At 46.1% G+C, this 16,341-nt stretch overlaps 1 long non-coding RNA gene across 1 annotated transcript in view; it reads right to left on the bottom strand.

Annotated features, from left to right (window-relative positions):
* LOC309361172 overlaps nucleotides 1-16,036 on the bottom strand; it is a 190,167-nt gene extending 174,131 nt beyond the window's left edge. Inside the window, exon 1 of the long non-coding RNA XR_014164363.1 lies at nucleotides 10,894-16,036. This is a non-coding gene — a long non-coding RNA (uncharacterized lncRNA). The remainder of the gene's footprint in view (nucleotides 1-10,893) is intronic.
* Between the last annotated feature and the right edge of the window lie 305 nt (nucleotides 16,037-16,341).

Below are 16,341 nucleotides of genomic sequence, written 5' to 3'. Positions count from 1 at the left end.
GGAGCCTCTACAGAGCTAGCCAGCAGCTTGTTTGGAGCACGCTTGCTGGCGTGCTTCTGCACAGCTCACTGGCATCCAACCTCCTGTCATCCCCATTATTCCTACACTCATGCACCTGCATTTTGGAGTTTTTGGAGCAGTCTGTCAGGAGTGCGTGCAGGAGCCGGGCCCTGTGACTGGTAGGGCCTCTCGGGACTGGGGCCTTCCTGCATTTGGCCTAGAAGGGCAAGGTGTGGTCGCACAGGTGAGGCCTGACAGAAGACTCATAGCACCTGATGGCAAGGGCCGGGAGGGGTATATAAAACCAGCATTTTGCCTTGGCTCTTTGCCACAGCAACATGGTAGCCACCTAGCTGTGCTTTGGCTTCCTTGCTCCTGGTATCCTGATTCTTGGACCCTAGGCTTCCTGACTCCTGATTTCCTGACCCTCGGACTCTTGGGTTCCTGACTCTTGGTTTCCTGATTCATGGAGTCTTGGCTCCCTGACCCCTGGACTGCTGACCCCTGGACTGCTGATTCCTGACCTCTACCCCAGTCCTAATGTACCAAGCTGGGACTCCGACTGCCTGTAACCCAGACCGTGACAGTTTGCTGTGGCCAATCTATGTCCCAGCTGGGGTGCAAGATGGACGGTGGCCGGTCTACAGATCTCACCACGGTGCTGCAGAAGCTTCACACAGAGGTAGCTATGCTCCAGGTGGAGGTTCAAGAGCTTTGAGCAGTCCCGGCTGTGGCCCTGGCTCGACGTGCCCCCATCGTCCCATTGCCGGAAAGGTTCAGGGAGAGCGTGGGGCTCTTCAGGGTTTCGTAAACCAGTGCTGGCTGATGTTTGCCACCTGCACAGCACTTTCCCACTCCACAGAGCTGGGTGTGCTTCATGGTTAGCCTGCTCGCAGGTACGGCACTTTGCTGGGTCACTCCGTATCCTGAGGCCAATGACCCCCTGCTGGGGAAAGTGGACGACTTTATCATCACCCTGGAGGGCATGTTCGGGGAGCCAAACTGCGCCCAGACTGCTGAGTTGGCCCTGCAGAACCTCTGGCAGGGCGCTTTGCGTGGTTACTGAGTATGCCGCAGAATTCCGTCGGTGGGCTGCAGTCACCCTGTGGAATGAAGCTTCCTGTTGGTTCCACTTCTGCCAAGGACTTCATCCACACCTCAAGGACAAATTGGCACAAGTGACCCCCCCCCCAGCAGCCCTGACAGACTTTATCACGCTTTGTATTAACATTGATGCGCGCCTGTCCGAGAGGGATTCCGAGCACTGCTCGAGGGGGCCCCCAGAGCCCAAGGCGGAGGTGGGGCTTGAAGAGGAGTGCATGCAAGTAGGTGTGGCCCACCGCTCTCTCTCCAGCCAAGAGGAGAGCCGGAGGCGGGCCCTTGGCCTGTGCTTGTACTGCAGAGAGGGAGGCCATTTTGCGGCAGGGTGCCCAGCAAAGAGGTTCATGCCGGGAAACAATAAGCCCTGGCTGTGCTAGGAGGGGCTCAGCCAGGGTCCAGTCACTGCGCACCCCATTTCCTGCTTCCTATCCGCATTCTCCTTCCCCAGGGGGGCATGCTGGTCCTGGAGGCAATGATTGACTCTGGAGCCTCTGGTGTCTTCATGGACATCAGTTTCACCGAGAAGTACCAGGTACCATCTGTGGTAAAAGCAGCACCTGTACCAGTGGTGGGCCTGGACGGGGACCCCCCCTCACATTGGGACCCATTACCCATGGAACCTGCTCACTTGCCATGTTGGTGGCACCCCGGCACCAGGAACTGCTAACATTTGAGCTGGCCCAGACCCCACATTTTCCAGTGGGAGCCTCTAGTTGGTCCGGCACGACCCCGCCATTTCCTGGGCACAATGGATGCTGTCTTTCCCGTCATCTTTCTGCCACGACGTCTGTGCCCAGCCCCCCATGTTGCCTCCATTGCAGCAGGAACCTGCGCAGCCCCACCGACCGGCCCCAGTTCTTCCACTTTGTATGGGACTGCCCCAGACGGGGCAGGACCACCGAAGGCCGGCCTAATACCAGAGCACTACCGGGATTTGGCGAACGTATTTGAGAAGGGGCTGAGGTGTTGCCTGTGCTGGTTATAGGGTTAACCTTCTGTATGTCCTACATCTGGGGAGGAACTTCCTACGTAAACAGAAGCTGATGTTTCTTTGTCTGTGTGAGACACTTTCGCTTTTGTTTTTTTAAAAAAAAAAATATTTATTAAAGTTTTTCAATATGCATACATAATTGGTTCACAATAAAATATCTGTCATAACATATTTTCATAACTTCTCTGGACTTCCTCTCATCTCCCGCTCCCATTTTCATCATGAGAAAAGAAATTTTCCAGCAAATTATCCTCTTATTCACATTATATACCCTCAAACTTAATTTATAATCTGATACTTCCCAAATGGTTCACATTTTCTTAATCTCACTTATCTTCCTAATTCTATCTAATTTAGTGGTGCCCAATTCTTTATGATTTAGCAACCTGCTTAACATTCAGTCATGTTACAATGTTTTTGTAGATAAATCTTAAATTTCTTCCAGTCTTCTTCCATCCTCTCTTCTCCCAGGTCTCGGATTCTGCCTGTCATCTCGGCCAGTTCCATGTAGTCTATCAGTTGCATCTGCCAGTCTTCCAGTGTGGGGAGATCTTGAGTTTTCCAATGCTTCGCTAGGAGTATCCTTGCTGCTGTTGTTGCATACATAAAAAAGGTTCGGTCCTTCTTTACCACCCCTTGGCCGACAATGCCCAGGAGGAAGGCCTCTGGTTTCTTAGTGAAGGTATACTTAAATACCTTTTTCAGTTCATTATATATCATTTCCCAGAAGGCCTTCACTTTAGGGCATGTCCACCAGAGGTGAAAGAATGTTCCTTCACTTTCTTTACACTTCCAACATTTATTATCAGACAGGTGGTATATTTTTGCCAGTTTGACTGGGGTCATGTACCATCTGTAAATCATTTTCATTATATTTTCTTTCAAAGCAGTACATGCAGTAAAGTTCAACCCAGTAGTCCACAGCCTTTCCCAGTCCTCAAACATGATGTTATACCCAATATCCTGCGCCCACCTTATCATAGCAGATTTAACCATTTCATCTTGAGTGTTCCATTTTAGCAGCAAGTTATACATTCTAGAAAGTACCTTGGTCTTTGGTTCTAACAGTTCTGTTTCTAATTTCGATTTCTCCACCTGGAACCCTAACTTCTTGTCATTTTTTAAAATTTCTTTGATCTGAGCGTAATGTAACCAGTCTCGCACTTTATCCTTCAATTTCTCCTGACTCTGCAATTTCCAATTGTCTCCATCTTTTTCTAAAATCTCCCAATATTTTGGCCAGTTGGCCTCCATATTGGGTGTTTTTCGGGCCTTAGCTTCCATAGGTGAGAGCCACCTTGGAGTTTTGTTTTCCAATAAGTCTTTGTATCTTGTCCAGACATTAAACACTGCTTTTCTGACAATATGGTTCTTAAAGGCCTTATTGATCTTAACCTTGTCATACCATAAATATGCATGCCATCCAAAAGCATTGTTAAACCCTTCCAGATCCAACACGTCAGTGTTTTCGAGAAGTAGCCAGTCTTTTAGCCAGCAGAAAGCTGCGGCCTCATAATATAACTTTAAGTCCGGCAGGGCAAAGCCCCCTCTTTCTTTCGCATCAGTTAATATCTTAAACTTAATTCTGGGCTTTTTGCCCTGCCAGACAAACTTAGAGATATCTCTCTGCCACTTCCGAAAGCACTCTGTCTTATCCACAATCTGAAGTGTTTGAAACAAAAACAACATCTTTGGCAATACATTCATCTTGATAGCAGCAATTCGGCCTAACAAAGAAAGTTTCAATTTGGTCCAGCTATCTAAGTCTCTCTTAATTTCTGACCAACATTTTTCATAATTATCTTTAAATAGACTCAGATTTTTTGCTGTTATGTTTACCCCTAGGAACTTTACTTTTTTAACCACATTTAGTTCTGTCTCTCTCTGAAACCGTTCTGACTCTGCATCTGTCAAGTTCTTTTCCAATACTTTAGTTTTCTGTTTGTTTAGTTTAAATCCCGCCACCCGACCAAAGTCTTGAATCAATTGTAATACTCTTTTCGTACTAGATAATGGCTCCTGCAGGGTCAAAACTAGGTCATCTGCAAAGGCTTTAAGTTTATATTGTTTCGCTCCGACCTGAATTCCTTTCACCAACCGGTCCCCTCTAATCATGTTCAGGAGCACCTCCAGAACCGAGATGAATAGCAAAGGGGAGATGGGGCAGCCTTGTCGTGTTCCTTTTTCAATTTTAAACTCTTCAGTAACCACATTATTAACTATCAATTTAGCTTTTTGCTCTGAATATATCGCCTCAATCCCATTCTCAAAACCCAGTCCCACCTCCATTTCTTTTAAATTACCCTTCATAAATTTCCAGGAAATATTGTCAAAGGCCTTTTCTGCGTCTATAAAAATTAAAACTGCTTTTGTATTTATATCTGTTTGCAAAAGTTCCAAGATATCAATAATGTTCCTTGTATTAGCAAACAGATGTCTACCTGGGAGAAAGCCTGCCTGGTCCTTGTGGGTTACTTCATTTAGAACTTTTTTGAATCTACTTGCCAAAATGTCTGCAAATATTTTGTAATCCACATTCAAAAGAGAGATGGGACGATAATTCTTAAATTGTGTCTTTTCAGCTTCCGATTTTGGTATCAATGTGATAAAAGCTTCCTTCCACGACTCCGGCGCCTTCTTCCCCTCCATAATTTCATTGGTAACTTCCATAAGTGGTTGTATCAAATAGTCTTTTAGTGTTTTATAATACTTGGATGTCAGCCCATCTGGCCCTGGAGATTTGCCCAGTTGCATGTTCTGAATGGCTTGTTCAATCTCTTGCCGTGTTATTCTAGAGTTCAGGGTTGTTCTATGTTCTTGTGAGAGTTTTGGTAGTCCATTTTTTTCTAAAAATTGCTTAATCTCTGTCTCATCTTGCGGCCCTTGAGTATACAGTTTTTTGAAATATCTCTGAAAAGACTTTCTAATGTCCACAGGGTTCTGAATGTTCCTTCCATCAATTTCCAAGTTTGTAACTGTATTTAGTTTTTGTCTTCTCTTCAACTGCCAAGCTAGCAGTTTTCCACATTTGTTCGCCGACTCAAACGTTTTTTGTTTCATTAATTTGACCTTCCACTCTATTTCCTGGTTCATCAATTTAGAATATTGTGCTTGATGTAGTTTAATTTCTCTCAGAGTCGCCTGTGATTTTGGATTTGACCTTAACTTCTTCTCTAATTCCTTTATTTTGTCCAAAATCTTGTCTTTCTTCTCATTTTGTATCCTTTTCTTTACAGCATTCTGTTGTATCAAGAACCCTCTCATCACCGCTTTACTTGCGTCCCAAATGGTTCTTTTTTCCACAGTAGTGTTCATATTTATCTCAAAATAGTCCTTCAAAGCTTTTTGGGCCTTCTTAATGATTTCCTGATCTCTAAGTAAGTTGTCATTCATTTTCCATCTAAAGGAGCCGGTTGGTAGTAGTGTCATATCCATCTTTATAACATTATGGTCGGAGCAGGTCTTTGCGCAGATTTCCACCTTTCTGGCCTTAGGTGCCAGACCTCTAGATATCCAAATTTGGTCGATTCTTGTCCAAGTCAGCTGGGCTTCAGAGAAGAATGTTCCCTCTCTTCCCAAGGGGTTCTTTGTCCTCCAGATGTCAATCAAATCCATATTGTCTGTCATTTCAAAAAAGGTTTTTGGTAGTCTGCCGTCTTTTGTAACATTTTGATTCTGTGACTTATCCATGTAGGTTGAAACAACCCCATTCATGTCTAGCTAGTTCAGAATAGTCTAGCTAGTTCAGAATAGGCGGATCTAAGGTCCAACAGCTGTTTAGGGATGTCTTTGTAAATTTCAATTCTTCTGTCCAGAATGTCCAGTGACTTCCTGTAATGTAGGCCCAAAATCTTGTCCCTTTCCTCCTTTGATCTCAATGTTATCAAACAGTCTCTGGGCTTCTCCTTCCTTGCAAACTTTCCAAGCCTGAAAGCTGAAACAATTTTAAAGTCCTTTTCCTCCAAATTCCAAAATTTGGAAAATTCTTTAGTCAGGAACTCAGCTAGGTTGCTTTCTTCTGCCTCTGGTACCGACCTGATCCTAAGGTTACTCTCCCTATTTCACAGTTCAATCATAGAAAGATAGGTCTGGTGTTCACTTACTTGTTTGCCGAGTGGTCTTACCTCTTGTTCTAGATTTTCAAGCTTTTGACTAGTGTCCTCAGCCAATTTCCGATTCTCTACTGTGGCCTCCTTCAACTCTCCAATTGCTTGCACATTCTGTGCTACTTGTCCTGTTAATCTGTTTAAACTTTCTGTGTTCTGATCAATTTTAGCTGTTTGCTCATCAACCTTCTTTTCCAAAGACTCCAATTTTTCAAAAATCTTCTCTAAGATGTTAGCAGATGTTCCTGAGGCCATGTCCTCTAGTTGTAATTGCTCAGTCTCTCCCTCCCTTATCTGAGGCAGTGAGGCTGCTTCTTCCTCTGAAGGCAAAGTCGGTACAGATGATCTACGTGTCTGCAAGGCTGAGGTTAAAGTTGTTATAGTTGTTTGTCTAGCTCTTCCCCTTTTTCTTGTGCCACTCATTCCAGTGTTGTCTAGGAGTCAAGGTCAAGCTGAGTTGTTCCCATGGGAAAACAGAAGCCAGAGAAAATCCAAAGCCAGAGGAAGGGAAAGAGAAAGTAAAGTGATGCCGCTGTTATAAATCCCCAATCCTCTAGAGGGAGCATAAAATGTCTTTAGGGAAGAGTCCAATTCTGTTAAAGTTAAAAATCAAATTTTATATCCAGGAACCTTCAATGGCAGGTATTAAGCAGAGTCAATGTTGGCAGCCACATTGTTTCTAGCCGTGCACACTGGTGTCACAAATGTTGTTTCAAAGTTTCAAATCAAGCACCTCAGATAAATGCAGGCTCTGATACACAATAGCCAAATCTGTAAAACTGACAGTCTCTCAGTCTCTCAGGCAGCTCCAATCCCTGGGATTCTCATTTAATTTGTAATTCCAATAAAAGAATGTTGCCACAGCTCAAATAAAAGGCAAGTTCATAAGCTTTAAGTCCTTACTTTACTTAAAAAGTTCAATGGGTGCTCAAATCTGTCATTTTAAAGAGATCTGTTCTAAGCCTCCACTCCTCCTGCTCTTTGCGTTCAAGTTCAATAGCAGCGGAAGACGGACTTCCTTTTTCCACGTCTCTCCGCTTTCAGCCAAATTCACTATTTTAGTCCCGAATTTTTAATAGTTAGTCTTTACTCACGGGTTGTAGCTTTCTTTCAAATCAGTAGTTTGCAGGAAAAAAGGTCAGCGCTCACCGGCAGCAGCAGCGCGGCTTCACTCCTCGGATCGCGAAACGGCTCACAGCGCCGCAACCCCCTCCACGTTCCGGAGCCCCTTACGGGGTTCCTTCAGCGATTTGGGGGTCGCTTCTGGCGCCCACCGAGCCTCAAGAACGCAGGCTCTTGCTGCCTGCGGGTTTCCAAGATGGGTCTCCGCTTCGCCGTAGCGGACGACCCTTTTCCGCGGAGCTTCCCCTTCAGTGTTAGAAGAGGACCGCCATTGCCGTTCGCGCCGCCTCCGGAAGTCCACTTTCGCTTTTGACCGGGAGAGAGACACATGCCATGTGTCCGAACTCCGATGGAGTTGTTTGTTGTTTTACCTGCTGATGTAAATAAAGGCTGTTTAGTTAGAAAGAAACAGCGTGCGGATTTTTCCTTTCCCTCACACGTCAAGCACTCGCTGCTTGCTCTGCTGCTGCCTGGAAGATTTACGCGCAGAGGAAACGTGCCGGACACAGGTAGTAATTCCACAGGTTATGGGTCATGGAAGATTCCAGCCTACGTTTTGTGCTGAGTGTGAGAAGGGAACAAAGCAAAGTCCAGCTCTGAGATCTTGCCTGAAGCTGAGGCAGTTGTGATTTCGCTGGTGAAAGCGGAGCTTGCTGCAGGAAGCATCTTTGAAACACCGGCCAGCAGAAAGCGTGAGTAAGCTTATAGCCCCAGGAAGATGGCTCAGGCTCAAGAGGCTTTCACCGTGCCTTTTGAAAGGCTGACTGGCCCCAATTGGGAGGAGTGGTCCATAAGGATGAAGTACTGGCTGTTGGGACAACAGCTCTGGCAATGCATGCAAGCCCCAGGCTGCTGAGAGTGCTACTGAGGCAGACGTGGCAGCTGCTCTGGAAAGGGATCAGAGTGTGCTGAGCATGCTAAGGCTGGGTGTGGACGCTTTGATGTTGCCTCATCTTGAGGGTATCAAGAAGGCCCTGGTCGCTTGGCAGGCACTGGAGAGGGCGTGCAAAGCCACAGGGGAGCCAAGGACCGAGAGGAGGCCAAAGGCCCGGTGGAGGCTGAAGGCCACATTCCTGGAAGCTGTTTCTACGCTTCGACACATCCATGGGATGGACAGGAAAGGAGGCATAGAGCTGAGAGGAAAGCAGACGCAGGCTGTTCCTCTGGAGGCTGTGCACCCAGGAGTAGGGGTGCAGGGAGAAGCAATGAGAGCTCTGTAAAAGCCTTTGTTTCCAAACACTGTTTTCACTGTGGGTCCATGTCACATTTCGTGAGAGATTGTCCTGCAGAGGCTCAGGAACCCAAGGTCAGCCGGAAAGGAATGCAGATTAGAGACAGTTCCCAGGCACAGAGGCATGGGAAGGTTGCCAAAGGCTCCATGTGAGGGGAATCAAGGAGAAAACATCGTTGTATCATATAGCTGCTTTGATGGCAGTAGTGAAAGCATCCAAACAGGAAGCCAGCCTCTCCTTTATTGTTGACACAGGTGCGACGCACACTCTAGTGCCATCTGCTGGGCTTCTTCGGAAGTGCAAGACTGTGCATTGATTAAAGCTGCTGCATTGATTAAAGACTGGATCACAGCGGTAGAATTGAAATAGTCTACAAAATTGATTAGCTTTCAGAGCGATAGAGGGGCGGAGTTTACTGGGTCTGCGCTGCAGAATTTCTTCTGCCAGAAGGGAATCAGTCACAGGTTGACAGCACCACACAGTCCTGAACAAAATGGTGTTACTGAACGTAAGAACAGAACACTGCAGGAGGCTGTGGCTGCCATGCTGTTTGACGCAAGACTCCCACAACGCTTTTGGAGTGAAGCTTGGAAGGCTGGTGCGTTCACGCAGAATTGTGTGTTTAATTCTGCTGTAGGGGACACGCCCTATTTTCTGCTGCACGGTAAGAAGCCCAAGGTGCATTTCTTACGCGTTTTTGGCTGTGAGGCTTGGGTCCTCATCCCAAAGGACAAATGCAGAAAGGGTGGCCCAAGGCCCAGGAAGATGATCTTTGTAGGGTATGAACCAGGCACCAAGGGGTGGCAGTTTGCATATCCTGATGGCAACCAGTCCCAGCTGCTAGTGAGCAGCAGTGCTGAGTTTTGTGAGCAAAGTGGGTGGACACGCATACATGGTAACCCAGATGTTCTTTCAGAACAGTTTCTTGACTCAGATGAGGAGGTGGAGGTGGGAACTGATCCTGTTGCTGAGGAACAGAGTCCAGAGCAACAGAGTCCAAAGCAGGAGTGGCCCAGAACCCCTCCAGAAGCTACTGTCAAGTCTGAGCCAAAGAGTGAGCCATCCTCACCCACAGGTCCAGCTGTAAGGTTCAAAAGACGCAGCAGGTCAGAGGGAGAGTTCTATGACACTGGGGATAGTCTGGTTGGCCCTAGTGGGTCAGAAGGGGGTACCAGAGCTCACGCTGAGGAGTTTAACCCGAACCACGAAGGGTAAACCACCTGACAGGTTTGAAGCCACAAGTGTGTGGGTTGGTGTGGCTCAGTGTGAACCTGAAACCTTTGAGGATGTTTAGAAACTGCCTCAGGAAGAAGCCAGCAAATGGCATGAGGTGATGCAGAAGGAGATGAGCTCAATGGAGTCTCTAGGTGTGTTCTCCCTCACAACGTCGCCAGCTGGCAAACAGGCTGTGAGCGGCAGGTGGGTTTATCGCCTTAAACCCACAGAATCTGGAGAACCACAGTACAAGGCTAGGCTAGTTGCCAGAGGGTTCACACAGCGGAAGGGGCTGCATTACACTGAGGTGTATGCTCCTACTTCCAGAAGTGAAACTCTGCGCATGCTCTTAGCTGTTGCTGCACCAAGAGGTTGGAAGGTGAACCACTTTGATGTTGGGATACTGCCAGGGAGACAAAGGCCATCATGCCCCCACGCGGTCTCCGGACAAGCCATCGATCTCCCGTAGAAATGCAGTATCAGTCAATTAGTGACACAAGCCTCAGAAACAGTATTCCACATTCCAAGGACTGGTGCATGCCCTTTGCAGAGTTCGCACAACGAAAGATGCACTCAGGAGAGCATTATTTACAACTTTATTCAGCGTTGGTCAGAACAAAGGAAAAAACATGACTGCCTGCCAGCGTGTCTCGGCACAGAGAGAAGACAACAGCTATATACAAAAACAGAAACTTCCTGTGAGCAGGAAATACGTAGGCTGTGACTCACAACAGCCTGCCCCTTTTTAAGGTGGAACAGAAATATCCTAACAGATATCGCCTACTTGAACTCAGACCTCCAGGAGGAGTTGTACATGCTTCCTCCTCCAGGGTTTGAGGCCAAGGGGCAAGGCATCGTTTGGAGGTTGCATAAATCGATTTATGATTTATGGTCAATCTGCCAGAAATTGGAACATGTGTCTGAATAAAGCCTTAGAGCAGTTAGGTTTCAAGAGAAGTGTTGCTGATAGCTGCCTGTACCTTAAAGGGTCAGGAGAGACACAGGAGGCGGTCCTGGTTTTTGTGGATGATCTACTGTACATGGCCCAGACAGGTAAACATGTAGAGAAGTTTGCCAAAGAGAGGGGGTGCCACTAGGGGCGCACTGGAAGATGGCCGACAATAACATCTCTCCTGTTCAGTTTCTGTTAATTGATTCTCATGGGAAACTTGCAGATTCTGGCTTCAAACAATTAACTCAAGGCAGTGTCAATTTACTCTTGGCAGAAAGCCTAGGTCAGCTTGACCTAGAAACTGCTTACTCTGATTGGTTAACGACCAGCATTCAACTCTTAACTAGGGATTGCTAGCTCAGTTTTGAAGTGAGGTGTGTTAGGAGTAGAAGTGCTGTGTATGGTTTTGAGAGAGAGAGAAAGAGAGGATTTATTTTGCTTTTATTTGTATGCAGAAACTCTGCTGGTTTTATTTTCTCCTTTTTAATAAATCCTGTAAATAGTTATTCTGAGTCTAGCTGACTAGTCATTACTGCCGCAACTAGCTTCTTCGCTGTGCAGGAAAACTCTGCTACGTTTGGGCTAAAGCCAATAGGGCTATGCCTGACACTTCAAAGTTCCAAGAGGTTATGGGCATTGTGCTGCCAGCCTGAGTTGCGGTGGTGTCAGCATCAACGGCGTTGGTTCCAGTAGTTCCAGAAGTTGTTGTTCCTGGCTGGTTCCTGACCGTGGTGAGCTGGTGACGCAGCGGACAGAAGGACAACAGCTGCAGCGTGTAAGTGCTGGGTGCTGTGGTTCCTGTTCTCTCTCTCGGTGGTCGTGAGTAGCTGGTTCCGGGTTCCAGGGACATCGCTCTCAAGATGGCCTCACAACCAGTTCAGATGGCTTTTGAGCGTCTGAATGACTCCAATTACTTGCTGTGGTCGGAACGCATGCAGGCAGTGCTGCAGAGGGATCGTCTCTGGCAAGTGGTGAGTAAGTTTCCTGCGAAGCCTGATGATGAAGACCTCGATAAAGACCAAAGAGCAAGGGCCACAATTGTCTTGGGGCTGGAAGATTCCCAGTTGCCGTATGTGAGGGGAATCAAGACAGCTAGAGGTGTGTGGCAAGCACTTAAAGAACTCCATGTGCGTGAGACAGCGGTCTCTAAGCTGTTCATTCGCAAGGCATTGTACAAGGCAATGTTACAGCCTGGGGTTACAATGCAGGAACACCTACACAGTTTACAGTTAAAGTTTGCAGCGCTACAGGAAAGAGACTGTGCGTTAGACCAGCAGGAGAAGGTGGCTATTATTTTGAGTTCTCTCCCGGAAAGCTGGGAAAATTTAGTTTTGTCTCTAGAAGGCATGCAGGAGCGTGATTTATCCGTCAGTTACGTTACTGGGCGTTTGATTGAAGAATGGCAGAAGAGGCAAGAAAGGTCGTTGGCTGCAGAGGCTTCTACAGGCGGGCGGTTTGGAAGGAGTTCTCATGCCGTGCCAGAGGTGAAGCAAAAGCAGCGTACCGGTGAGGAGTCAGCGTTTGCTGTTAGGCGTTGTTTCCGATGTGGGTCCTCAGCGCATCTAAAACGACAATGTCCGGAGTTGGTCAAGTCTCAGTTGCCGGTGCAGGAGCAGAGACGAGATCAGCAGCAGCAGTGGAAAAAGAAATTCTTCAAACGAAAACAGTCGGCTCAGCTGGTGACCGGCGAGGTCAAGATTGCTGATGAGAAACAAGCGGTCTGGGTGGTCGATTCGGGAGCATCTCGCCACATCGTAAACTCAGATGACTTGTTTGTTTCCAAGAACTCAGCACAGCGCAGCCAGGTGGCTCTAGCAGACGGAAGTACTTCCGAAGTGATTTCAGGGGGTGCAGTTTTTGTTCCTTGTCTTCGTGAATGTCTGCAAAATGTACTGTGTGTGCCTTCATTAAGGAGCAATCTGATGTCTGTAGATTGTTTGCTAAAAGCTGGGTTTAAAGTGTATTTTGAAGGAGACAGTTGCATCATTAAGAAGGCTGGTGAGATTTTAGGCACTGCTAAGTCAGAGGGAGGCTTGTTTTGGCTTAAAGCAGGATCTCAAGCTGCAGCAGTAGTCAGTAAATCTCAGCCTGCAGTGAACAACAAAGCTATACATGACAACTGTGTGCACTTATTGCATAGGAAATTGGGGCATGCTGGCTGGAAAAGTGTACTAAAAATGTCTGAATTGGCTGATGGGGGTAATTTAAAGAGTTGTAACAAGTACCTTGATTGTAATGTTTGTAAAAAGGTTAAAACCCACAGAGTCTCTTACCCCAGAAGTGACAGAGTTAGTGAGTCACCGCTACAGCTGGTTCACATGGACGTAATTGGTCCATTTGCTGTAAGCAGGGGTGGATCGCGTTTTTCACTAACAATTGTGGATGACGCCACACGTTATTCTTGGGTTTTTCCCATGAAGAACAAGGGTGACGTGTTCACTAAGTTTAAAGGCTGGGTGGCATCTGTGGAAAGATTTCTGTCCACTAAACTTAAAAGGATTCAGACGGACAGAGGTGGCGAATTTATGTCAAATGCCTTTAGAGATTGGTTACAGAAGCGTGGCATTGGGCATAGAAAAACGAACGTTTGTTCCCCAGAGGAGAATGGCGTTGCAGAGCGAAAAAACAGATCTTTACAGGATATGATGTTTGCCATGCTTGATGATGCTGATTTGCCCATGTCTTATTGGGGGGAGAGCATGCTCACCGCATGTTATCTCCAAAATAGGCTCTTTCATCAAACAATAGGTACAACTCCGTACTTTAAATTGTTTCAGAAAAAACCCAAAATTGACCATTTGCATGTGTTTGGATCAAAAGCCTGGGTATTAATTCCAAAACAAATGAGAAAGAAGGGAGATCCTAAGACCAAACAGTTAGTGTTTGTGGGTTACCAGGAGCTGGGAAAAGGTTTCCGCTTTGCTGAAGGGACAAATGGCATTGTGATCTCCAGGAATGCCAGTTTTTGTGAACATAGTGGCTGGGAGAGACTACATGCCAATACTGAGGTTTGGTTTGAACCTTCCCAGGAGCTTCATGACTCTGAAGGTAGACACAGGGAGTCAGAGTCTGAGGGGGAGGAAAGTTCAGATAAGAGCTCTCAAGAAAGTGGAATTAGCCAGAGACCAGTTGCTAAGCAACAAAAGAGAGGTCGTAGTTCTGAAGAGGAAAGTGGGTCAGAAGAAAAATTTTCTCCCAGAAGATCTAAAAGACAAAACAAAGGAGTGCCTCCGGTGCGTTTTTCTCCAGATACTGCAAATGTGTCTAGTGTGATTGCAGAACCCAAGAGTTTTCAGGAGGTGTTAAAGTTACCAAAAGAGGAGGCAGAGCGCTGGAAACAGGCAATGGAGGAAGAGATGTCCTCTCTGAATGAGCACAAGGTTTTTACACCAGTAGCAGCGCCTGAGGGGGCAAAGATTGTAGGCTGCAGGTGGGTGTACAAACTTAAACCTCTGGTGACAGGAGAGTACAAATACAAAGCTCGTTTAGTGGCACAAGGATACTCTCAGAGGCCTGGAAAAGATTATGACGAGACTTTTTCCCCTACTGCTAAGGGGGACAGTGTAAGGCTGATTCTAACGCTTGGAGCAAAGAGAAAACTCCTGTTAAACCATTTTGATATCCAGACTGCATATTTACATGCATCAATATCAGAAGACCTGTATCTAGCCGAACCGCCTGGTTATGAGACAGGTTCCAATAGAGTGTTGAAATTAAACAAAGCTCTATATGGTCTCAAACAGGCTGCAAGATCTTGGAACAAATGTTTCCATGAGGCCTTAGTGTCATTTGGTTTCAAGCAGAGTACAGCTGACAATTGTGTTTATGTACGTGGTACAGGCAGTGATCAAGAGTTTTGTCTGATCTATGTAGATGATGTATTGTATGCCTGCAAAACAGATAAACAAACTAAGAGGTTTGCCAAACAATTGTCCAGTAAGTTCAAAGTGAAAGACTTAGGCCCGGTTAGGACATATCTAGGGTTGGAAGTGTGCTGGGCCCAAGATGGCAGCTGCCTAATTAGTCAGCAGAACAAAATTAAACAACTACTGACTACATACAGAATGCAGGATTGCAAAGGGGCAGTGGTGCCTATGGATCCAGGTTTCATAAAAACACTTCATACAGATGAGAGTCCTGAATTTGAACATCCTGATGTATATCACTCTGTAATTGGAAGTTTATTGTATCTAGCACAGTGGTCCAGACCTGATATTAGTTATGCAGTAGGCATATTAAGTAGATTGGTCTCAAAACCCACACTAAATGCCTGGAAAGGGGTAAAACAAGTTCTGAGGTATCTCAAACAGACAATTGGCTATATGTTACAATTAAATTCTTCAGAGGATGAAATGTTGAGTTGCTTCTGTGATAGTGACTGGGGAAATTTGCCGGATAGAAAATCTGTCACAGGACCGGTCATAATGGTCGGTGGAGCTTTAATCAGCTGGCGGTCACGCAAGCAAGACGTTGTAAGTGTGTCATCAACGGAATCAGAGTACGCCGCATTGAGTGAATTGTGCAACGAGGTGATTTATTTCAAGCATTTGTTAGCAGATTTAAATGTAAATTGTGGAGAACCAGTACAAGTTTACATTGATAATCAAGCTTGTATAACTTTAAGTAAAACAGAGGGTTTCAAATCACGTTCTAAACATATCTCTGTAAAATACCAAAATGTGCGTTGCTGTGTACAAGACAATATAATCACCTGTACTTATGTATCAAGTGAAGAAAATGTAGCAGATGTGTTAACTAAACCATTGGCAAAGGTAAAGAACAAGCGAATGTGCAAGGGTTTAGGTTTGCTGGAAAAATGATCTTCTACATAGGTGTATTTGATGTTAATTGTCCAGCAGAATCTGTGAGGGGGTGTTCAGTTTCTGTTAATTGATTCTCATGGGAAACTTGCAGATTCTGGCTTCAAACAATTAACTCAAGGCAGTGTCAATTTACTCTTGGCAGAAAGCCCAGGTCAGCTTGACCTAGAAACTGCTTACTCTGATTGGTTAACGACCAGCATTCAACTCTTAACTAGGGATTGCTAGCTCAGTTTTGAAGTGAGGTGTGTTAGGAGTAGAAGTGCTGTGTATGGTTTTGAGAGAGAGAGAAAGAGAGAATTTATTTTGCTTTTATTTGTATGCAGAAACTCTGCTGGTTTTATTTTCTCCTTTTTAATAAATCCTGTAAATAGTTATTCTGAGTCTAGCTGACTAGTCATTACTGCCGCAACTAGCTTCTTCGCTGTGCAGGAAAACTCTGCTACGTTTGGGCTAAAGCCAGTAGGGCTATGCCTGACACTTCAAAGTTCCAAGATCTCCGACCCACACGAGGTAATTAAGAGGCTGTGATGGGAGTAAGCAGCCTCCCGGGGCCCCCAAGTGAGTGGGGGGGGGGACTGCCCTTGCCTGCTGTGCCCTATACCACCCCTGAACTCGAGGGGGTGGGGGCACTAGGCAGAAAGCCCTTGTGTGGACCTCGGCTCTCCTGGACGCTGTCTCTGATTCGTGCCTCTAGCTGCAGCAACTTCAAAAGAAACAATTAGGAGCAAGCTAATGCACATATTTCAAGGAAGAATGGGGAGTAGAGACTGCTAATTGAAGAGATTTCTGATAAAGAAGA

This window comes from Podarcis melisellensis (assembly GCF_964234715.1).
Source record: "Podarcis melisellensis genome assembly, chromosome: W".
Classification (NCBI taxonomy): domain Eukaryota; kingdom Metazoa; phylum Chordata; class Lepidosauria; order Squamata; family Lacertidae; genus Podarcis; species Podarcis melisellensis.
This window is presented reverse-complemented; position numbering and strand designations above follow the sequence as displayed.